At 44.3% G+C, this 25,313-nt stretch overlaps 1 long non-coding RNA gene and 1 other non-coding gene across 2 annotated transcripts; both read left to right on the forward strand.

Moving 5' to 3' along the window:
- Window positions 1–16,382: 16,382 nt before the first annotated feature.
- Window positions 16,383–16,454, forward strand: TRNAC-GCA (transfer RNA cysteine (anticodon GCA)). Its single transcript has one exon. It is a non-coding gene; the product is annotated as a tRNA-Cys (tRNA).
- A 5,944-nt stretch (window positions 16,455–22,398) lies between these two features.
- LOC132657477 (uncharacterized) lies at window positions 22,399–24,752 on the forward strand. The gene is made up of 2 exons (XR_009595752.1): window positions 22,399–22,583; window positions 23,143–24,752. It is a non-coding gene; the product is annotated as an uncharacterized LOC132657477 (long non-coding RNA).
- Window positions 24,753–25,313: the final 561 nt, after the last annotated feature.

Consider the following 25,313-nt stretch of genomic DNA (forward strand, 5'->3'; position numbering starts at 1 on the left):
CTGAGACACTGCTGCAGAGTCTCTGGGCTGTGGAACTTTCATGAAGTCTTTCACATTGCACCTCACTTAACATGCAATATCTGACTAACTTAACAGCTTAACCATATAAGGTTTCATTTTTCTCATAAAAATGGATTTCTGAGGGGCAGTGGGCTGCCAGGGTTGGCTCAGTGGCTCAGAGATCTCAGAGCTAAGGTCTTTGTGAGTTTCTTGCTTTTAGTCTCATGATCTGAAGAAGGTTGCTTCAGCCCCAGACATCACATTTTTGCTCAGGGCAATAAGAAGATGGAAAGAGAGTGGCAGCCATTTCTGCTTCCTAAAAATCAAGAATCACCTTACCTGAAGTGAAGTGAAAGTCACTCAGTTGTGTCTGACTCTTTGCAATTCCATGGAACTCTCCAGGCTGGAATACTGGAGTGGGTAGCCTTTCCCTTCTCCAGGGGATGTTCCCAACCCAGGGATCAAATCCAGGTCTCCCGCATTGCAGGCGGATTCTTTACCAGCTGAGCCACAAGGGAAGCCCAAGAATACTGGAGTGGGGAGCCTTTCCCTTCTCCAGCGGATCTTCCCAACCCAGGAATCAAACTGGGCTCTCCTGCATTGCAGGCAGATTCTTTACCAACTGAGCTATGAGGAAAGCCCATCCTGAGAAATCTGTATGCAGGTCAAGAAGCAACAGTTAGAACCAGACATGGAACAAAGGCTGGTTCCAAATTGGGAAAGGAGTATGCCAAGGCTGTATATTGTCACCCTGTTAATTTAACTTCTGTGCAGAGTATATCATGTGAAATGTTGGGCTGGATGAAGCACAAGCTAGAAACAAGATTATCGGGAGAAATAATAACCTCAGATATGCAGATGACACAACCCTCATGGCAGAAAGTGAAGAGGAACTAAAGAGCCTCTTGATGAAAGTGAAAGAGGAGAGTGAAAAAGTTGGCTTAAAACTCAACATTCCGAAAACAAAGATCATGGCATCCGGTCCCATCACTTCATGGGAAATAGATGGGGAAACAGTGGAAACAGTGTCAGGTTTTATTTTGGGGGGCTCCAAAATCACTGCAGTTGGTGACTGTGGCCATGAAATTAAAACATGCTTGCTCCTTGGAAGAAAAGTTATGTAGACAGCATATTAAAAAGCAGAGACATTACTTTACCAACAAAGGCCCATCTAGTCAAAATATGGTTTTTCCAGTAGTCATGTATGGATGTGAAAGTTGGACCATAAAGAAAGCTGAGCACTGAAGAATTGATGCTTTTGAACTGTGGTGTTGGAGAAGACTCTTGAGAGTCCCTTGGAATGCAAGGAGATCAAACCAGTCAATCCTAAAGGAAATCAGTCCTGAATGCTCATTGGAATGACTGATGCTAAAGCTGAAGTTCCAATACTTTGGCCACCTGATGTGAAGAACTAACCGACTGGAAAAGACCCTGATGCTGGGCAAAATTGAAGCCAGAAGAAGGAGACAACAGAGGATGAGATGGCTGGATGGCATCACCGACTCAATGGACATGAGTTTGAGTAAACTCCAGAAACTGGTGAAGGACAGGGAAGCCTGTCATGCTGCAGTCCATGGGGCTGCAAAGAGTCAGACATAACTGAGTGACTGAACTGAACTGAAATGAAAACCTTTAGGGTTTCCTGGAGACTTCCAGTAGGCTTCTGTTTAGGGCTCATTGGACTGAAATATGTCACATGGTCACTCTAAGACACAAAGAATTCTGGGAGAATAGTTAGCCACGTTGCCAATTTAAAGAATATTGGAGTTCTATTCTCAAGGAAAAGCTATTGGTGTGGCTACTGGATAGCTAACAATATAAGGTATAGCTTGATTTTTCTCTTTATGTACTTCATGAAGGAAAATATCACATTTTGAAGTTTTCATGATAGGAATTACATATAAAATTTTACTAGGAAATTGGTGATTCTCTTTTGATGGGAGCAAGGGAGTCTAGATTCCTGTAGGTTGTTGGTGGAGAAAGAAAGCTGAAAGGGGACAGAGGTATAAAGAAAATGATAGAAAGCATTAAAGATGAATTACTGGCGATTCATAGGATACTCCATGCAATTTTGAATGAGTGTACATAATTTGTTTAATAAGATGTCAGGTATCCTGGAATAAATGAGTCTAATAGGATGAAGAACTTCTTAAAAAAAAATAGTATGTTTCAGGTGTAGGCTGTATAGCTTGTTCAGTCAAATACATTTGCCTGATTATCCAGAAAACTGATTTGTTGAAGCAGAACTGAACTGCTAAGACATCTGACGGAGTAGAGGCAGAAGTTAGTCAAACGTGTTTAAAAATACACAAACAGACGCTCCCATGTCTCTCCCTTCCTTTTAAGCAGAGAGTCAGGGGACAGTTTATCATATCTGTTTTGGGGTATAGTTATGAAACATTTTCAGCGGAGAGCATGAATAAGCGGGGACTTGTCCTGAAAAACAGAACACAAAGAAATTATTAATCATGTTTCCCTTTGTATATTTACTGTTTTGCTTCTGAAGGGAGTATTAGTCCAGTAAGAGATGCATAATTAGGAGATATGCCAGATGGGTAATCAATGTGATTTTAAATTTTTATGGCTAGAGAACAGAGTTGTAGCTTGGACTTTTTTTTAGAAGGCACTTTAGTTCTGTGCAGTTAAAAACAAATATTTTGCATTAGAAGGATGCAATCTTCCATGAAATCATGTTGAATATGTTCTTAAATCCACCTTCTATTTTTTGAAAAATGGATGGAATTGAAAAGCTGAATGGGTCTACCAAATGGAGGGAAAAGCTCTCACACAGAGATGGGAGCCGAGGCTCCCTGGAAGCAAGGACTGGGAGCTTTATTCATTCATCATCATCATTATCATCATTATATTAAAAAAAAAACACCATAAATTCCACTTCCCCTCCTTTGTTTCCCAATCAGCTGAGACTGACTGACTTTTTCCATTCTCAGGCTAGAAGGAAATCTAAAGGAAATGTTTTCTGAATTTCATATTTAAGCAAAGTGAGTGAGACTTCAGCCAAAGGGGTCGCTGCTCTGATAGCTAGATAGCCTTGGTGATGAGAGCAACTTGTGTGTGTGTGTGTGTGTGTGTGTGTGCACGCGTGCACATGGGATCAGTCATGTCTGACTCTTTGTGACCTCATGAACTGTAGCCTGCCAGGCTTCTCTGTCCATGGAATTTTCCAGGCAAGAATATTGGAGCAGGTTGCTGCTTCCTACTCCAGGGGAATCTTCCCGACCCAGGGATCAAACCCATGTTTCTTACATCTCCTGCATTGGCAGGTGGATTCTTTACCACTAGCACCACATGCAAAGCCCTTCAACACTACATGTATGTCCTTATATAAACCATTTCTTTACATCTGTCATCGTCAAAAAAGTTTCAAAATATTGCTGCAGGGCTAATCGTGGAAAGGCAGTTGCTCTTTGCTTACAACCTCAACTGGAAGGAGATGAAGATAGGGAAGGGCGGATGTAGAATTTCAAGACTCCTTTGTCCCCATTAGCACAAGCCGTGGCTGGTAGCACAGATGACAGTGGGTGTGGACATCCTCATTATTTGCACAGATATTCTTCCACACGAAGTAGATGAGATTTATGCCAAGTTACTCATCCAAAAGCAGCATATGGAATTTGACTGGGATGGCATGACGTTTATAAAATAACTTGGTGGAAGAGTCAACATCTTTACTTGGCTGAATCTGCCAATCCAAGTGTGGGGGGTATATGTACACTTATTCTAGTCTTTTTCTAGGTCCCTTAACTGTGTATACTATTTTTTTAACAAGCTTTTCTTTTTTTACTTGACGCCTCTATATATTCATTCACAATAGAACTAAACCATGCCAAACACATAGGCTTTTGTTTTGTTTATTTGACAGCTTTTTCTCCAGATGTACTGAACTCTCAGGCTCATAGGACTTGTGGGTGTCTTCCACGTATTCCTGCCTCTGCTCGTGCAGTTTCTCCATGCAGAAAACTTTCCCTGGATTTCTGAAGGATGTTATTGCTGTTGCTACTTCTGCTCGGCTGCACACCACCCCACCCCAGGCAAGTACTGCTCAATAGCCCCTACCTAGTCACTCAGCTTCTCCTCTTACTTAGCCAGTATTCCACATATAACCACTGGGATGATCTTGAAAAACACAAATCAGATCATGTTACTTCCCAGTCTAAGACTTCCAAAGGTTTCTATTGCCTTTGCAAAACTCCAAACATGTTTCAAGACCCACAGGGCTCCTGCCCATGTCTCCAACCTCATCTCCTGAACTTTTCCTCCTTGTTCGTGATGATTCAGTCACACTGGCCTTCTTTCAAGCCCTGAACATTCCAGCCCTGTCCTTCCTTTGATAATTGGCTGTTGCTTCTTCCTGTGGTCCTGGGATGCTCCTGCTTCAGATGTTGATCACATGGCTAACTCCTTCTCGTCATGTGGACACAAAACAAATGTTTTATTTAATTTTGATTTTGAGAGTTCTGTTGTGAGCCCTAATAGAAAGTGATACTCTCTATACACCCAGTCACTCAGATCAGTTCAGTTCAGTCACTCAGTCGTGTCCGACTCTTTGCGACCCCATGAATTGCAGTACGCCAGGCCTCCTTGTCCCTCACCAACTCCTGGAGTTCACTCAGACTCATGTCCGTCAAGTCAGTGATGCCATGCAGCCATCTCATCCTCTGTCGTCCCCTTCTCCTCCTGACCCCAATCCCTCTCAGCATCAGAGCTTTTTCCAATGAGCCAACTCTTCGCATGAGGTGGCCAAAGTACTGGAGCTTCAGCTTTAGTATCATTCCTTCCAAAGAAATCCCAGGCCTGATCTTCTTCAGAATGGATTGGTTGGATCTCCTTGCAGTCCAAGGGACTCTCAAGAGTCTTCTCCAACACCACAGTTCAAAAGCATCAATTCTTCGGCGCTCAGCCTTCTTCGCAGTCTAACTCTCACATCCATACATGACCACAGGAAAAACCATAGCCTTGACTAGACGGACCTTAGTTGGCAAAGTAATGTCTCTGCTTTTGAATATGCTATCTAGGTTGGTCATAACTTTTCTTCCAAGGAGTAAGTGTCTTTTAATTTCATGGCTGCAATCACCGTCTGCAATGATTTTGGAGCCCCAATAAATTAAGTCTGACACTGTTTCCACTGTTTCCCCATCTATTTCCCAGATAATGGGATATTTCTATATCCGGTGATGAGACCAGATGCCATGATCTTCGTTTTCTGAATGTTGAGCTTTAAGCCAACTTTTTCACTCTCCTCTTTCACGTTCATCAAGAGGCTTTTTAGCTCCTCTTCACTTTCTGCCATAAGGGTGGTGTCATCTGCATATCTGAGGTTATTGATATTTCTCCTGGCAATCTTGATTCCAGCTTGTGTTTCTTCCAGTCCAGTGTTTCTCATGATGTACTCTGCATATAAGTTAAATAAGCAGGGTGACAATATACAGCCTTGACATACTCCTTTTCCTACTTGGAACCAGTCTGTTGTTCCATGTCCAGTTCTAACTGTTGCTTCCTGACCTGCATACAGATTTCTCAAGAGGCAGGTCAGGTGGTCTGTATTCCCATCTCTTTCAGAATTTTCCACAGTTTATTGTGATCCACACAATCAAAGGCTTTGGCATAGTCAATAAAGCAGAAATAGATGTTTTTCTGGAACTCTCTTGCTTTTTCCATGATCCAGTGGATGTTGGCAATTTGATCTCTGGTTCCTCTGCCTTTTCTAAAACCAGCTTGAACATCAGGAAGTTCACGGTTCACGTATTGCTGAAGTCTGGCTTGGAGAATTTTGAGCATTACTTTACTAGCATGTGAGATGAGTGCAATTGTATGGTAGTCTGATCATTCTTTGGCATTGCCTTTCTTTGGGATTGTAATGAAAATTGACCTTTTCCAGTCCTGTGGCCACTGCTGAGTTTTCCAAACTTGCTGGCATATTGAGTGCAGCACTTTCACAGCATCATCTTTCAGGATTTGAAATAGCTCTACTGGAATTCCATCACCTCCACTAGCTTTGTTCATAGTGATGCTTTCTAAGGCCCACTTGACTTCACATGCCAGGATGTCTGGCTCTAGATGAGTGATCACACCATTGTGATTATCCGGGTCGTGAAGTTCTTTTTTGTACAGTTCTTCTGTGTATTCTTGCCACCTCTTCTTAATATCTTCTGCTTCATTTAGGTCCATACCATTTCTGTCCTTTATCGAGCCCATCTTTGCATGAAATGTTCCCTTGGTATCTCTAATTTTCTTGAAGAGATCTCTGGTCTTACCCATTCTGTTCCTTTCCTCTATTTCTTTGCATTAATCGCTGAAGAAGGCTTTCTTATCTCTTCTTGCTATTCTTTGGAACTCTGCACTCAGATGCTTATATCTTTCCTTTTCTCCTTGTTTTTAACCTCTCTCTTTTTTTCACAGCTATTTGTAAGGCCTCCGCAGACAGCCATTTTGCTTTTTTGCATTTCTTTTCCATGGGGATGGTCTTGATCCCTGTCTCCTGTACAATGTCACGAACCTCATTCCATAGTTCATCAGGCACTCTATCTATCAGATCTAGGCCCTTAAATCTATTTCTCACTTCCACTGTATAATCATAAGGGATTTGATTTAGGTCATACCTGAATGGTTTAGTGCTTTTCCCTACTTTTTTCAGTTTAAGTCTGAATTTGGTAATAAGGAGTTCATGATCTGAGCCACAGTCAGCTCCTGGTCTTGTTTTTGCTGACTGTATAGAGCTTCTCCATCTTTGGCTGCAAAGAATATAATCAATCTGATTTCGGTGTTGACCATCTGGTGCCACTACCCATTCTCTTTTTAAGACTTTATTGCTCTTTCCTTACAACTGGCTATTTTCTTATTTGCTTTTCTTAATTTTCTATTTTCTACTCACCCACCACACACTAAAATGCAAACTCCAGGGGAGCAGAGACTTCGTCAGTGGCTGTTATCTCCCCATCCCTACAAAGGCACTAATGTTAAAGATATATTTTAACTGTTAAGAATATGTTCATTGTTAAGGATATATGTTAATTGATTTTACAGTGTATTTTGAAGACTTTGCTATAGGTAAATCCAGAACCACTAGATAGTTACTCAAATGAACAAACAGTCTCCTTCCTTGAAGGAGGATGCTTTTAAGAGATAAAAGAACTTGTAACAACACAGTAAGGAGATGGATTTGAACAGCGTTAGAAAGGATGATCTGTGAGGGCAGTTATGGAACATCCATACTATGGCTCTGATTGGTCCAGCATCATGGTGAACATTCTTTGCTTTTTCATAGTAAACCATTACTGACCAATCACACTTGAATTCATTTAAACACAGTTAGGGTGAAGCTGACATTCCCCCCCACTGAAAGAAGTTATGGTAATTTGATCTATAATTCAGAAGCTAACCCAGAGGTTATATGAGCCTTTCTGAGAGAAAATCCTTGGTATGTTCTCAAAATGAATATAGCCTGAATGCAGTCAAAAGCTTCTCATCCTGGTGGTGCAGTCCTAAAAAATCCACTGCCTGCCAATGTAAAAGAGACACAAAAGACGTGGGTAGAAGATCTCTTGGAGTAGGACATGGCAAACTCCAGTATTCTTGCCTGGGAAATCCCATGGACTGAGGACCCTGGTGGGCTATTGTCCTTGAAGTTGCAAAGAGTCAAATATAACTGAGCATACACACACACACACACACCACACAGTAGCAGGCTGCCCTGGCTTATCACACATTCCCGTGGCTGAAATAGAATTGAAATCTGACACAGTACACAGCATGTATGTTGCCACTTCTCGCTTGACATCGGTGCTTGAGGAGCCTATTAGCCTGGAATTGGATAATGTTTCTGGCAGGGTGGTGCCAGAGTATGGAGCGGCCAGGTGAAAGATCCTAGGTCGACTAAGCGTGGAAGTCTCAGAACCAAGAGGTGAAGCTGGGCAATTGAACAGGCGCAAAAAGAAGCTCTTCCAGATTCCAGGCAGCATGGGGGTGCGGGCATTACCGCAGGGCTCCATCAGCGCCCGAGGTCAATCAGGAGTCTATCAAATGTTAGTCTAACAAATGAATGAATGATCCCAGGTTTGAGTAGAAACTATCTGAGATAATTTTCATTTTCCTAGAAGGAGAATGAAGGTATAACACCTGGCTTGCTGGGAACTGTCTAAGAACTCAGTGCTCTCAGTAGCCATGGGGTGTAGTTTTCTGACCCCAGCCTGCAATATCAATTCTTGAAGTTCAAGTCCATCTTCATGAAGATGTGATTACATGAGCAGTGTCTCGAGTGGCCAGTTAAGTACCAAGCGTTTAGCGAAGGAGTGGGAGCCTGCTTTATCTCCATCGTCACAGACTGGGGAAAAGTGGTCATGGTTTGGCTGTTCTGGGTCACAGTCTTCATCCTGCATTCTGTGAATCTAGCAAACAGCTCTGGACTATGTCATTTAGTCTTCCGTCTTCTCCTCAGCCCTCCGTAGAGCTTGTCCAAAGAAAGTTAGGGAGCTGTGCCTTGACCCCCTCCCCAACTCTAACCTTTTCATTGCCATCCTATCAAGCAGTGGCCAAGTTCAGAGTTCATGGGAAGGCCAGGTCTATGAGAAGCATGGAGTCAGTGGCATCTATGCCTTGTCACAGCAGGCCAGGTCTCTGGGCATACTTTTCCACTAGGCTGAGTCTATTCCTTTGTAAACCTATTTCCAAAATATCGCTAGAAAAAAATTATTCAAATGCAAGTGAGTACAACATGGGACCCTTGATCCTCCTCTTGGGTTTTCGCATGTCTCCTCTGTGTGGTGGTGCCAAGTGTCCCGCATGAATTCTTAGTAGATGTTCATCACAGTGCTTTGACTTCAGATGACCCACCTGTGTCTAGATGGCTCAGAAGATCCATTCCTCTGAAATATGCAGCTTTTACAGGGCTGGCAGCCTACCCAACATGAAAAAGAGTTGAACTTTATGCACATTGTGATATAGGAACACTTGATCGAATATCTACTATTCTGGAATCTCCATTCTCTGCGATCCACTGCCCTTAATTCCAACGACCATAGGCCCTCCTTGGTGACATACCAGTTAAACTTATCCTGGGATAGAGATCTTTCCACTCACTTGCTTACCCCTACTTACCCCTAACCCCTTACCCCTTACCTACCCCTACTACTTACCCCCTACTTACCCCTAACTATGTATTGTGTATTATCATATCAGATTATCAAAATAGCTGATACACTAAACAATTCACACTAAGGTGCAAATAATATCTGGCTATAAAAGTATGTGGTAACTCTTCCATATGACATACCTGAAATTTTATTAAGCCCTCAAACCCTTAATTAAGGAGAATATTAAATGATGGGAATTTCAGCTACTGAGTGTTTGGCCGCTATGGGTGTTTCTGAGATCATGCTGTTTTGGACATTGCTTAGCTGCAGTTGTGTATACACATCTTATCATTTTTATTTGTAAACTATCCAAGTGTTCATAAACTGTCTTTGGCAAAGCTTCTGAATGGTGATTAGAGAAATTTTTGTGCAAAATCAGTGAGAATAGACTTAAGGGAAATTTGCTAATGAGATGCCCTCTGCGGCTAGCGGTGGATAGCTAGTGTCTATCACCACACACACCTGGGCTACACTTGCATGGCGCTCAAGTAGGGAAGGACTATGATCCCATTGGCTTTCGACAGCTAGCAGCAGTCAACTCTGCAACATGGGTTTTATATCAGTGACCAGACAAAGCCAGAAACAGGATATCCAAGTGTGAAGGCAGTACGCTAATTGTGTAACTTTTGTCTATTTTAGTTTTTACTTTCTCTATAGGAATTCTGAATCTGACCTGCTACCATGTTTAAGGAAAAGAAGAGTCCACAAGGTTAGTTTCTCTGGCAAATCTGCAACATACTCAACGAATAGCATCGTCTTCTGCTCTTGAGCGAACCATATTATTCTCAGTTGAACCATATGAAACTGCTGTTTCAGTAAGTCAAAAACAGTTGAATATCAGCAATTTCATGTGGTTAACCTAATCTTTTGTTGCACACCCTGAGAATAATGGAAACCACCCCACCTGGCATGAATCCTTTTGAGCCAGGAGAAGCTATGCTGTGGCCATTCACACCACATTTTCACGGTAAAATAGATCAATGTTAAAGAAATTGATATTATGCTTGCTCTAAGTATTGCTTTTTAATAAATCTCTGTAGTGAAGTGAGTTTCTGAGTCAGTGTGTGTGTGTGTGTGTTTTTAATTGGCAGGAAATTGCTTTATAATGTTATGTTACTTTCTGCCATACAACAACTTGAATCGGTCATAATTATGTGTATGTCCTCTTGCTCTTGAGCCTCCCTCCCTTCCCTCCTCCCACCCCTCTAGGGCATCACAGAGCACCAGGCTGGGCTCCCTGCGTTAGACAGCAACTTTCCACTATTTTGCAAATGATAGTGTATATAGGCCAAGGCTGCTTGCTTAATCTGTCCTACCCTCACCTTCCCCTGCCATGTTCAGAAGACTGTTCTCCACCGGGTTCATCAGTGTCCTTTTGCTCGATTCCATATATATGCGTTAATATATAATACTTGTTTATCTCTTTCTGATTTACTTCATTCTGTATAAGAGGCTCTAAGTTCATCCACCTCACTACAGCTGACTCAAATTCCTTTTTATGGCTGAGTAGTCTCAGTCAATGTTAAGGCCATGGCCCAAGTTTTTATTTAGCCTTTCTCTTTAATAATCAGAACTCAGAGCCACCATTACAATATGCTGTTGGCAACCTAGAAGGTATATTTTTTTCCTATGGCTGCGGTAACAAATTACCACACATCTAGTGGCTTAAAAAGCGCATATTTATACTCTTCCAGTTCTGGAGGTCCAAAGTCTACAAGCAAAGCATTAGCAAGGCTGGTTCCCTCTGGGTTCTTGTTTAGTCACTACATTGTTTCCGACTCCTTTGAGATCCTCATGGACTGTAGCCCGCAAGGCTCCTCTGTCCATGGGATTTCTCAGGCAAGAATACTGGAGTGGGTAGCCATTCCCTTCTCTAGCGGATCTTCCTGACCCAGGGACTGAACCTGTGTCTCCTGCTTGGCAGGCAGATTCTTTTCCACGGAGCCCCCGAGGAGGTCCCTCTGGAGACTTACGGGAGGCTTAGATCAGTTTCCTGGCCTTCTGTGGCTTCTAGAAGTCCCCTGCCTGCCTTAGTTTATGGCCGCCTCCTTCATCATGCCAACCTCTTGCTTCAGTTTTCACATCCCCTCCCGCTGATTCTAATCCTCCTGCTTCCCTCTTATAAGGACTCTTGTGATTAAATTGAGCCCACCCAGCTAATCTGCTCATCTCAAGATGCTTTATTTAGCACATCTGCAAATTCCCTTTTACCATGTAAAATACCATAGCCTCTGGTTCTAGGGATTAGGAAGTAGCTGCTTGGGTGGGAGAGGATTATTCCACCTACCCTGGGAGGGGATGGAGGGAAGTGCTTTGAGCTGAGGAGGTGGGACAGAAGAGAGAGTTTTAACTTTCTCTGAAATCAGTGCAGAACAGGGGCAGGGGGCAGAGACAGGAGTCCCTCAGCACACAGGAACATCAGTGGAGGATGGCTGCAGAAGACTTGTTTTCAGTGGGAGAGACGGCTGGCCTAGGGAATCTCTGAGCTCCCTGGAGAAGTAGGGCCCACAGACAGATGGCAGGACCAGCTCTCAGCAGTAGCGTCTTACAGCTAAATGAAGGCCATAAAAGTGATGACCATCCTGTACAAATGACCACCTCCCCCTCTGCCTTTCTGGGGACGTTGAAGCCAGGATTCTCATGTGACCTCACAGAGTAAGGGAAGGGATCCCCCAAATGATTGAGATTGACTATCTGGTTGGGTTGACCCATGGGGACCGAGACAAGATTAAATACCATTTCAAGAGTTTTGAAGGGAATGTGACATTGAAGCTTTGTACTGGTTTAAAGTCACACCTTTTGGAGTTACAGACATTTGCCATGGCCACGGACGGTGCAGGGCAGGTAAAGGCAGACGACACAGTTTCTTGCCAGCGTGCGCCACGCAGTCTTTAGAGCCAGGAGGAAAGGTGGGGGACAGCACTTTCAAATGCTCCTTGTGAAAGTGAAGTCGCTCAGTCATGTCCGACTCTTTGTGACCCCATAGACTGTAGCCTACCAGGCTCCTCTGTCCTCTGTGGGATTTTCCAGGCAATAGTACTGGAATGGATTGCCATTTCCTTCTTCAAATGCTCCTTACTCGGGGTCTAAACCTGAGCCTAACAACCTGCTGGTTAGTCAGGCTCCTTCCATGGCAGATATTATCTGAATAACAATAACCATGTTAATAAGCATATCCACCAGGGGGGATAAAAGGGTGGCAGGGTATTCCCAAGAGGAAAATTAATTTCTTTTTATAATCCGCTGTAGTTTATTTCACATATTCATGACCCGCCCAGTATGTTTTTTCTTTATGACGAGCCATAAAAATGACAAAATACATTAGCCAAGTTCTTCGTTTCTGCTAAAATGACCATATTCAAAAATAATAACAGAGACTTGTATCAGCGATGCAAAAGATGCATGAAGTAATTGGGGCTTAATTTGTACACAAACTGTCAAGGCAGTTTTCCTCACGGCCCGCATCTTCTGAATTCATTAGTCTCTAATTACGGCCAGTGGGGACCAGCAGTTAGAAGGTTAAAGAGGTTCTGACAGGCCTAATCATTGCTCAGGAAGCTGAAAATGTATGCAAAGTCTCGGCAGATGGGGTGAGATCGGCTTCTGCCAAGTGATAACTGTTATTCCTTTGCACCTCCAAAGCTGTCATCCTAATAGGCACATTTTAAATTTATTAATGCTCTAGTTACAATGCATACACAGTCTCTAATGGTATGTCATTCTGAGTATATAAACTGAGCAATTAACACATATTACCTGGTAATGGTAAAATTATTTGTTGCCGGTTTGATTTTTTTTGGTTGTCTCCTATTCTAGTAAGAACTATCCCAGGAAAAGCTTCCCTTTGTTAAAGTGGAAGCAAAGCTACATTGTAGATGAATTTCTTTGCAGTATTATAACCAACTTGAATGCCTTCGTCCATGCCTCACCCAACCTGTCCCATCCATCACTGAATTCAGGCCTCTCACCCCAGAATCTACTAGTTGAACATAATTCGGGTGAGAGGCTTGGTCAGTCTTTTGGGAAGAGGCAGAGAAAGCCAATCTTTGAAAAGTGATCGTTTAAAGTGAGAAGAAACCCAGGGTCGTATTCTTCGTTTGTGGCTTGTTACTAAGTCCTGTAAGGAAGGGTGATGTACACTTCGCAATTTCCAATTCAAAAGTCATCAATATCTTATCCTTCTTTGGCGGCCTCCCTGACTTTAAATCCTGATTGCTTTAAGGCTAACTAATCACCAGTAAGAAGTGTGTGTGTGTGTGTTTCTTAGACAAATGAGGTCTCTTGTCTTTCCTCCGACTATACCCATGACAGGGGAAGGGCCTTTAATTAAATACAGCACTTAGTGCAACAATTGTTTGCATGTAGGAGGCTGCAGAAATGGAGACAGCTGGAATGGATAGTCTCTAAATTGTAGTCTTTATAAAGACTGCAAGATACATCAGCAGTCCTAATAGCATGAGAAGGTGTTAATCTCAGCAACAGAGCAATTACTCATCCAGGGACTGACCTCCACTCTGATCCACTAGCCCATTTCACCTAATTGATTTACACTGTATAGAAGTCATATAACAACAACCAAAAAATGTTGCAGAGACTTTATGTTAATTAAAAACTGTGATTACATTTCCCTGCTAAGTGATTCGTTTGAGTTTTTATACCATACAGAAAAGACATCAAACTATTAGGTAATAAGTTTTCTTTGCCTGAGACGGAATAACCCATCCATTGTGGTTCCTTCAGTGGCTGGGAGAATAGCCCTGGTTGATTAACACATTCGAACTGTGTGACCTCGAGCAAGCACAATTCTGAGCTTCAGTTTCCCCATCTCCAATGTTAGAAGTTGGCCTAGACAGTCTCTGATCTCTGCAATCTTTTCCAGTCCTGAAAGGCCACGATTCTATCAAAGTCCATAGGGCTTGTGTAGCCGGGAGAGGATTCTCCATTGAGCCAGAGCGGAAGTCACGAGTAGGTCCAGGCTTTTATCTTCCACTTCCCGTTTTCAAATTGGGAGTTTAATCTGGTTTCTAACTATCCTGTTTATTTATAACTTTAAAAAATATGTGCACAGAGGATTTTTCCAGCCTCTTTGCTGTATTTTTGCTATATGATATATCCATTTATTTCTGGAGATTAAAAAAAAAAAATGTTCCAGCATCTCTTTAATGGGAAATCCAGTGAAAAGAGTCTAGACATGACTGCAGGGTCAGCTTACTTGTGTGATGTGGCCTCGCAGGGAGAAGGGACACACTGGGTGCTCTGTGAACTGTGGGTCTATGTGGTCTGCTCACATGGGCACACCCATCCCTGGAAGATTGGATCCAGTCTCTGTAACTAGTCAGCTATCTGGCCTCCCTGTCTGTAGAGTGGTCATCCTGGATAGACTTCTCCCAAAGTCCTGTTTCAGCAGTAACATTTGATGACTCTCATTTATTCTGAGAGAAAGGAATTTCCTCAAAATTAGAGCCTTAGAAGCTAAATAGTAAATTTTTTTCACTTTTATTTCCTTATTTATTTTGGCCACAACGTGGGGCACGTGGGATCTTAGTTCTCTGACCAGGGATTGAACCCACGGCCCCTGCATTGCAAGTGTGGAGTCTTAACCGCTGACCACCACCACCTCTAAACGGTGTTTAGAGGAAACAGCAGGTGGGGGTGTCCTAGAAAGCCATTTACAGGAGAAAAGTTTGCCTGAGAAAGCCTCGTGATTTTGTTGATGGCAAGTCATGGTATGGGGAGTGACTTATTCCCCAGGGAAAAGAAAAATATGAAGATTATCAGCCTGCAGTATAGCACAGGGACCTTAACTCAGTAGTCCATGATGACCCACCCAGAGGGTTGGGATCGGGTGGGAGGGTGGCTCCAGAGGGAGGGGATATATGTATACTTTTGGCTGATCCACATTGTCTTATAGCAAAAACTAACACAGCATTGTAAAGCAATTATCCTCCAATTTAAATTTAAAATATATTTTTTAAAACAAGATTATTAGCCAAAGGAAAAAAAAAATGCCTTAGTATCTACCATCCACTTGTGAGCATCAGGGCAATATTTCCTCCTTTTTATCATGTGTTATCTGATGTGCTTAAATCCTCCTAAAAGTGGCACTGCCCCTCGCTCTGCCCTTAGAGAAGGAAGCATGGCTGGGAGTGATCACTAACTCTCCTCTAGGAACATTCCCATCATTTTCTAGATGGTGTTTCCCACAGAATGAACCGCTTACATCAGAATTCCTGAAGGGCTTGTTAAAAAGCTGGATCCCTGGGCTCTCACTCAGACCCACGTACCCAGAACCCAGAAGGGATAGAGCATGGGGACCCCCATGCTGCTCAGGTGATTTGTATCACCTGGTAGGTGAAGTAGGCTGTTACATGAGAATAAGATGGTCTGGGACAGCCTTCCTAGAGGAGGTGATGTCTGAATAGACACTTGAAGGAATGGCGTGAAGATGTCAGGGGCAGAGAAAATGGGAGGTACAAAGGCCTTGATTGACAGCCGAGTCAAGAAGGTGAAGTGGATGGAGGCTAGAGAGACAGGCAGAGGCCAGAAAATTGGCAGGGTAAGGGGTCTAGATCTGGAGAAGGAAATGGCAATCCACTCCAGTACTCTTGCCTGGAAAATCCCATGGACAGAGGAGCCTGGTAGGCTGCAGTCCATGGGGTCGCAGAGAGTTGAACACGACTAAGCGACTTCAGTTCACTTCACTTCACTTCAAGGGGTTTAGATTTCATTTTGAGTGTGTCTGGAAGATCTGGGGTTGGGGTTAGGGTGGGGAGAATTGCGTGATATGACTCTATGCTTTGGGAGGATCGCAGTGACAGTTGCTGAAGAGAGACTAGATTATAGCTGTCCAAGAGTCAAAGCAGAAACCAGTTAGGATGCTGCTACACAAATCCAGGCAACAGCTACAGGAGTGAAGATGTGAGATGTGAGGTTAGAGGTAGAAGAATTTAATGCTGGAGCAAGTGAGAAAAAGAGAGGGTGCCTGCTAGATTTTTGACCTGAACAATTGAAAGAGTGACTTGTCCCTTAGCTGAGATGAGGGAACTGGGAGAGGACCAAACATGGCAGGGAAGCCTGGATTCCTGCTCTGAACTGCTTCGGTTAGTGCAGAGAGGTCTATTAGCCATCCAAGAGGAGGGGTCAAGTAGGCAGTTGGATAAGTGAGCCTGGAGCAAAAGAAGAGGTCAGGGGTGGACATACAGGTAGGGATTTGGCAGTTATAGACTCAGCATGACTTCCCTGCTGGCTCAGAGGATAGAGCGTCTGCCCGCAACGCAGGAGACCCGGGTTCGATCCCTGGGCTGGGAAGATCCCCTGGAGAAGGAAATGGCAACCCACTCCAGTATTCTTGCTGGAGAATCCCATGGACAGAGGAGCCTGGCGGGCTACAGTCCACGGGGTCACAAAGAGTCAGACACGACTGAGCGATTTCACACACACACACACACGCACACACACGCACACATAGACTTAGCATTAGGTGGGACCAGTGACATCTCCATTTCCATAGGTGAAAAAGATTAACGATCAGATGTTTCTTATGATGCAACCAGATCCTTAACTCCACGAGTGAGACAGATGGCAAAGAAAAGTAGAATTTAAAAGTTCCAAGGACTGAGTCTGAGTTACTTCAACTACTAAGAATTAGGAAGAGGAGGAAGACTCAGCAAAGGAGTGTCTGGGATATCAGGAGAAAACCAGGAGTCCTTGGAAACCAAATAAAGAAAGCTCTTCAAGCAGGACAGCAGGAGTGTGTACTGTCAAACGCTGTTGAGTGGTCAGAGGACACACAGTGGATGGTGAGACATTGACCCTTGGGTCACCAGCGAAAGTTCCTGACCACGAGCAACTGTCTGACCAACAGGGGCACTTCCTGTGTCCAGCAGTGTTTTAGTGCCTGAATGCAACCTTGATGTTTTCCTTTGGGAGGTTAACAACTCATCAAGAGCAGACAGACCTATCATGGAGAAGTTTCTTCTTGAGGGAAATTAAGAGAACTATCGCCTTCTAGTCCCCCAATGATCATATTAAATCAAATATATAATTCCCCATTGAGGGCAGCCTCTCCCAGCTCCACGCTCTTGGTGAAGCAGGCAACCTCCATCCTGCCCAGCCCTGTCATGTTTGAAGCAGCAGTATCACCTGTGCATTTCCTATTCCCGATCGTTTTACCTCCGAGGATATGAATCATCTCTGAAAACTGAGATCTGAGTGGGCTGGGGAAGGTGGCCTTATTAATCTGCTGCCCTTTTAGCTTGGGGGTGGGGGGGTAATGGGGAAGGAAACAGACAAGGGGCAAGGTATATTGCCGGGCACCTAGCTGACGCTGGTTGGTTAAGTTGTTTGGACCTGGGAGAGGACCAGATTATAAACACGGATACAGGAGAAGGGAGAGAAAACAAGGACTGAACTATAGAGGCAGTCTTGACTCTTTTTATAGAGAAGGCGGCAGATTTCCAGGCAAGCATGGGCTTTTACCTCACTTGCTGCCACCAGTTAGCACAAACAAAGAACGTTACTGTGGAGCTGGACTTTGGGTAAAACATTAACAGCCTTTTCTTTACAGTGTCTCCTTCCTTCTGGGCTTCCACGGGGGCAATGGGAGGCCGGGAACCAACATGCTGCTCCCCTCCCCCAGTTGGTGCTCCCTGAGCCCCTCTGTGTTGTTCATCCATTCATGAGCCCTCTGTGTGCCCAGTACCGAGCTGGCATCACACGGGATTCAGAGATGAGCAGGTGGCACAGACAAGTGAAGGTCTTAAAGGATCGTCCCCAGAAAAGGGAGACAGTATTCTAGAGAAATCTCAGCAGGAGACTGACTCAAGTCTCAGGTTCTGTAGCCTTTTCCCCACGGCAGGACTCTTTCTGCTCCTGGGTCACCGTGGGGTCTTAGATCCTAAAGGGTGGAGAGGGACTGACTATGTTGGGCCACGAGAGGACCATTTTGGAGAGAGAAATCCCATTACCTGGAGGGAAGGGGTTTGGGGGGTAAGATTTTTCAGGGGCTCTCAATTCCCAATACGCAGGCTGCTGCCCACATAGCTTAAACATAAGGCAACTCTCTGGAGTAGATTTTTGCCACCCAGAAATGTCCTGTGAGGTCCAGGTTTCCAAAGGGAGGGTGGAGGCTGAAGCTTCCACTCAGCGGTGATGCCCGCCTGTCCCCATCCCACTGGGTTGTGCAAATGCTAAGGGTCCTCTCTCTGGACACAGCTCCTGAGATGCCAGAATGCACCTGAGAAGGTCTCTGGGCCTTCTCTAATCAGAAATTTGGCTTCATGTGTCTAGTTGGCCACAGTAACATGTGGGAGGGAGGGGGACCGGGTGAAATGATAGATTTCTGAGAGGCTCTCTGATGAAGTCCAGGCCCCCATGGTCGGGTGAGGGAGCCTTGTAGTCCTTGCTGACACCGCCACTTCCCGCCTCAGAGGCGCAAAGGAGACTGGGAGACAGACAGACTGTCTTAGGTCGTCTCTTGTCATTGTGGTTCAATCACTAAGCTGTGTCTGACTCTTTGCAACCCCATGGCCTACAGCACATCAGGCTTCCCTGTCCTCCATTATCTCCCAGAATTTGCTCAAGTTCATGTCCACTTTAGCTCCATTTATTTTACTTTCTTCTGCTCTTTCTTCTTCTTTCCTCCAGAAGGAAGCTGTCCTAGGACTTTGTAGGACAGCCTCAGGGCAAGCTTTTCCCAGAAGGAGAACAGAGTCCCCTTCTGCTCAGACATCAGACCTATTTGAAGGCACCTGGGGTTCCCAGAATGGGCTTCCCTGGTGGCTCAGAGATAAAGAATCTGCCTGCCAATGCAGGAGATATGGGTTCAACTTCTGGGTCCAACATGGGTTCAACCGCTGCCTTCCCTAGAGAAGGAAATGGCAACCCACTCTGGTATTCTTGCCTGGGAAATCCCATGGACAGAAGAGCCTGGCAGGCTACAGTCCATGGGGTTGCAAAGAGTTGGGCAGACATAGAGACTAAATAACAACGGGGGTCCTCAGAGGCACTTGCTAAAGTGTCAGAGAATGGGGATAATTAGGAGGAATTTGGTGTGGCTGGGGACAGGTCCCAATGTTCTTGTCCACATCAGTGCTTTCTGCTGTCAATTGAAAGTGCCGAGCACATCAATTGAAAGCCAATTCTCGAGAAATCCTTCTTGGCTTATCCACCAATTGCCTCCCTTTCCTACTGTTCATCAGCATCTGCAAATTAGAGAACAAACTACTGTTTGTCCGAATAGTTGCATGTCTACCAGCATCCCACCCCCAGGCAACTAAATGAGTATAACTGAGTCACTCATTTAAAAATGATTTAAATTTATCAAATCCTACTGATGTCCCTTATGTAACCCAATTTTCTATAGACTTAACGACTCCAAATGATTAGGTTTTCAGTTCAGTTCAGTTCAGTTACTCATTTGTGTCTGACTCTTTACAACCCCATGGACTGCAGCACGCCAGGCCTCCCTGTCCATCACCAACTCCCAGAGTTTACTCAAACTCATATCCATCGAGTTGGTGATGCCATCCAACCATCTTATCCTCTGCCGTCCCCTTCTCCTCCTGCCTTCAATCTTTCCCAGCATCAGGGTCTTTTCAAATGACTCAGTTCTTTGCATCAGGTGGCCAAAGTATTGGAGTTTCAGCTTCATCATCAGTCCTTCCAATGAAGATTCAGGACTGATTTCCTTTAAGATGATAAAGTTTTAAGCTATAGTAACATATCCTTTGAGTAGCACCAGGCTTAGCTGTATTTCAATATTAATGACAACAGCCCCAATAATGTTAATAATTACCAACATAGCTGAGCACTTTACATGTGTTGGCCATCATGCTCAGCAGCTTACATGCATTATTTCATTTAATTCTCACAAGATAATCATAGTAAATATTATTGTCTTTATTTGCATTTAAGGAAACTAATGTTCAGAAAGTTTAAGTCAACTAACTGAGGTCAAATCGGTGGTACTTCAGAGGTCCCCTCTTAGGTACCCACTGAGTTCTCTCAGTCCAGTGTTTCTCAGAGGGTGACCTTTGAACCACTGAAACCAGAAAGACTCAGGGATTATAATTTCAGATTCCTGGGCCCGTCTTAGACCCAGGTAGTCAGAATCCCTGGGAGGGTGGCTTTGGAATATGAATTTGCAAACACATTCCCCAAGAGACTCCAACATGCACCAAATTTTGAGACTCACTCTCATCTCTGACTTTTGAGATGTTTGAAACACACTCTGTGATCTCAATGGCCAAGAATCTGGACTTGGCGAAGGGAGTGGGAGTACACTTGCCCCTCCCCCCACGGAGCAGTGGGGAAGTTGGAGTCAGAAGACCTGCGTTTTAGCCCTTGATTGACTTATGCTCTTTATTTAATCTCACTTGGCCTCCATGTCCTAGATTATTAACCAGGAATGATACTTTTCTTTTCAAGGTGCTTATGAGAATTAAAAGAGATAGCATATGTGGGAGTAGAATAATATTTAAAAAGGAGAAAGTGTTCCGCAAACGTATGTGATATTAATCACAGGTTTGCTTGGATCTGGGGAAGTGACCAGGTTTCTGTGCCCAATGCTGGGCACTTTGTGTAGCCACAGAGAAGGGGGAGAGGGCAGTGGACCCTCCTGGGGACTGGACGTCTCAGGACCTGTCTAACCTCTTTGGGAAGGGCCCTTTCCTTTACAACTCACAGGAGTTTACTCCCTATAAGCACTTCCTACCTGGTGTTAGCCCTCACTTACCAAGCTCTTTCACATGGACTGAGATGTGCTTTCTGCCTCAATTTCCCCCTTCTGGTTAGAGAAGACAAAAGCACTTCCCCCTCCATGGCAACACCCTCTGTTGGTGCCATTTCCATAAGCCAGAATTATTGGATATTCTCTGTGTGCCCGGATAATTACCATTTATTTAATCATCAAAAGAGTACTGTAAAGTCTCCACTTCAATTAGACCCATTTTATGGATGAAGGAACAAATTTAAGGAGTTTAAGTAATCTGCCCAAGCCAGTCAATGGTCTAACTAGAGGACCTACGTTCTTTTCCTCCATCCCACACTCCCGGGAAAGGATGTTAGGAGAAAGGTGTGTTAAACTTTAAGCTGTCCTATGGTCTCTGAAGGAACAGCCTCTGTTTTTTGCCCTCTTCCAGAGCAACCTCTGCCTTTTCCTGCCCCTCTACAATGCAGCCTGAGTTATTCAATTAAGGAGGGAAATAATTGGCAGTGGGGAACGCCTCTAGCAGTGGTAATTACCTCCAGCGCCTTGTTGGAATAGTCAAGCTACATTTCAGCTTATGCTATAAAACCTTAATTATAATATAAACAGCTGCCCTTCAGTCCCGTGGGACAAGCTTCCCTCCCCCACGTCTCTGGCCTCAGCCCAGTGGCTCTCTCATAAGTGGTCAGGGAGGCCCAGGAGCAGAAAGGGGCTTTGGGGAGGAGGGGAGCTAAGGCCTGTGTGTGCCCTGGGGTTGGAGAGAATAAGCTACAGGGAGTCAATATTAGGACCCCATCCTCCAATGAAGAAGCCAAAGGCAGCATCCCCATCTTGGTACCACTCACCCCAAGTCTCTTGGTGGGTGGAAGATCCGGGAAGTTAACAGCCAACCTAGTATCATTTGGCTTGGGTAGGGTTTAGCAGGATATAGCCTAAAGAAATCAACCTTGAATGTTCATTACATGTACTGATGCTGAAGCTAAAGCTCCAATATTTGAGCTACCTGATGTGAAGAGCCGAGCCACTGGAAAAGACCCTGATGCTGGGAAAGATTGAAGGCAGGAGGGGAAGGGCGTGACAAAGGATGAGATGGTTGGATGGCATCACTGACTCAATGGGCATGAGTTTAGGCAAACTGTGGGAGATAGTGAAGAACAAGAAAGCCTGGTGTGCTGCTTTCCATGGGGTCGCAAAGAGTTGGACATGACTTTTAGCAACTGAACAACAACAAATGTGTCATCTTAGGGTAATACCTCTCTTACTTGGCTTCCCTGTAAAGAAGAATAGAGTCTTCCCTTCTAGACTCAGACTCCATTGCCATGCATGCCATATGGGGTGCTCAATGCCCTCTAGGTTCTGTGCTGAACATGATCATGATTTCCCATCTAAACGTGACAGTACTTGTTTACACGAGGAATTTTCATTGCCATTTGGCTGTTGAGGAAAATGAGCTTTTGAATTTCATCACAGATAAGGTTTGAAATGCAAATAACCCTACGAGAGACAAGTTCACATAGGTTGATGGAAATTATATATTTTTGTTCAAGTAGGAGGAGTGTGTCACCAGCAGGCACTGAGAGGGCACGGAGCATGGTGTCATAAGGGGAGGAAGAAACAGAAATAAGAGCCTGAAGATGCTGTTTTGATGAGCTCACAGATTTGCCTATGACCGGCCCTGGAACCGCACTAGGAGACGACTGGGTTTAGAACCTGGACTGAAAGGATCAAGAGTGAGTCAGTGTGGTGGGGTGGGGTAATCTGATGAGCTGGGCTCCCTCTTCAGGTCTGTGTGCCAGATGGAAGGTATGAGCTTCTCAGTGGTCTTCAAAGTAGAGTGAGCAAGATCATCTCCTGGAGAGCACAGATGATTAAACTTCTATTTTTCAATCTTCTTTTGAATTTCTGATTTCCTTGTGTTTTATAATGAGCATATGTTTAACTGCTGCTGCTGCTAAGTCGCTTCAGTCGTGTCCAACTCTGTGCGACCCCATAGAAGGCAGCCCACCAGGCTCCCCCATCCCACTAATTTGTATACAAATTATACAAGTATATGTATTTATGGGATGCACGCTTCTGTGTTCAAGAATATTTTCCAACTTAGGGGGGGGTCATGGTCAAAAAGTTTATAGTCCACTGGGCTTTAGGTGGTAAGATGCTTACTTGGATTTCTAACTTTTAAAAAACATTGCTCAGGAGGTGCTGATTCATTTACTTTGCTGATGACTTGGAGCGGTAATAATGATTACTCATGGAATATCCATGGCTTTGCTCTCTCACCTAATCCTGCAGAAGCAAACTAAATTGTCCACAGTATGGAGGCTGGAGCTGTACAACAACTTGGATCCAAATCTCTATTCAGTTGTCTGTTGACTGTGTGACTTGGGGTAAGTTACTCAGCCTTTCTGTGCCTCAGTGTCTTCATTGGTTGGATGGGAGCTCACAGACTCTAGAATAGCTGTGAAGATGAGATGAGTTAGTGTGTATAAATAGCTTCTAGGGGTGCTTCACCTTGAGTAGCCATTCAGATGCTAAGTTAGCAAGATGGGATAAGGAAGGATAAAGAAATGGGGGTTCAGGGAGGTGAGTGGAAGAGCTGGCATTTCAGCTCAGGCCTGGCTGATTCCAAAGCATTTATATTGAGATCCACAATGGAAATGATTTGAAGTCCTTACCAACAAGTAGATGAGAAGATATATCTGCTTCTGCTTATCAGATTCTGTGATGCTCATCCTGCTCTCTGCACCTGTCTTTGCCATATCCCCGGCCAGCTCAGAGGAAGAACGATAGTGCCTCTTCCTCTTAGTTGGAGGAAGCCCCATGAGCTGGCCCTTGCTAGCATCAGCCCCAATGGGTGTGCTATTCCACCTCTCTATGGCACTCCAAAACTCTCCCCAAATCCCCCAGGATGTCTTTGTTCCAAGAAGGGGTTCTAGGCCCTTCTGGAATGCAGAACAGATAAGCAGGAGTGTTGCAGAATGGAAGATGCTACAAAGGACTCAGGCAGGAAAGAATGCACTTCCAATGGGGAGGGTGGGGAGGATGTCTGGGCAGAAGGACCCAGGCTACACCTCACAACCTCACCTCCTGCCTCTGGGGTTCCTTGACAGCCCTTGAGAATGACGCACACATGTTCAAATTCTGTACAAATCCAGGAGCAAGGTTTCCTGGCTGCAGAGACCTTTTGGAAGTTTCTATCAACTTAATAGGCCTCTCAGGTTGATCTAACCCCAGTCTTTGCCCTGACAGCAGCTGCTGGGTGAATCTGAGGTTCATTCAATCTGTAAAGAGCTTCAGACCCAGGGCTTCAAGGTGGGGAGAAGAGATCACTGGGCTGTTCTTTGCTATAGGCTCCTAGAGATAAACTTGCTGGTCACAGACCAACTCCGTCCCAGCCCTACAATCTGGCCTCCTGAGTCCAGAACCATCTATGGCGCCATCTCCCATTAACACCACAGAACAGACCCCCTGCCCACCTCCCTCGGAAGAACATAGCTTTGCGTTTTTTTCTAACAGTTTTTAGGGTAAATAGCAGTCAGGAGCTAGCAGTCAATAAAACTTGCAGAAACAAAGAGAAACTTGCAGTGTTTCAGGATTCTTTAAATGATGCACTTCAAACAAGAGGCTTGCATTAGAATCTGAGTTATAGTCCTGGAGTGGCTTTGTGTATTTTTTTTTTCATGTTAACCTGACTACAACTTTATCTTCTCCATTCAGTTCCAAGAAGTCCTTCTGTAAAGAAGAGCTGAAGCCCACGCTTACTCAACATGGGGCATGCTTGCCAGCTCTGTCTTGTCAGTTATCTCTTGGTGGATGATGGGAGGAGGGAAGTGGCTCTCAAGAGACAACTAAAATGGTGCTTTAAGAAATCCTCAGCCAATAAAAAGTTGCTTACAGAGGTATAAGTCTCCTCTCTGTGTCAGCTTTCTTAACCTCCTAATCTCAACTGTCTAATTACGAATTTACAAGACCCTGGGGATGGCTGTCTTAAGTACCCTGAGAAGAATGGTCGCGCTCTGTGTGAGCTAAAATACCCAAGGCTGGGAGCAAGAAAAGGAACTACCTATCAGATATTTCATAAAACCAATCCCTAACGTAGAAAAAAATAGTTCCCTCAAGACTTGCCCTATGGACTGCCTTTCATGGGCTGATTCATATTTATAAGCCAATTCGTCTGGAAATAAATCTCTTTAACACACTCAACTAACTCCAAGAGGTGTGTCCCACAGGAACCAATCTTCTTAAATGAACTGTCTCAAGAAAGGTTTTAGCAGCAACACTGTCAGTCCTGGAACATTTACCTTCGGGGGAGGGGGCGGAATATATATATACATATATATATATATACACACACACACACACACACACACACACACACATATGTGTGTGTGTGTGTGTGTGTGTGTCAGGGATGGGTTGCTTGGAGACATAGTATACACAGAGTTTAAAAACTGCCAAGTAGT

This window comes from Ovis aries, chromosome 12, assembly GCF_016772045.2.
Source record: "Ovis aries strain OAR_USU_Benz2616 breed Rambouillet chromosome 12, ARS-UI_Ramb_v3.0, whole genome shotgun sequence".
Classification (NCBI taxonomy): domain Eukaryota; kingdom Metazoa; phylum Chordata; class Mammalia; order Artiodactyla; family Bovidae; genus Ovis; species Ovis aries.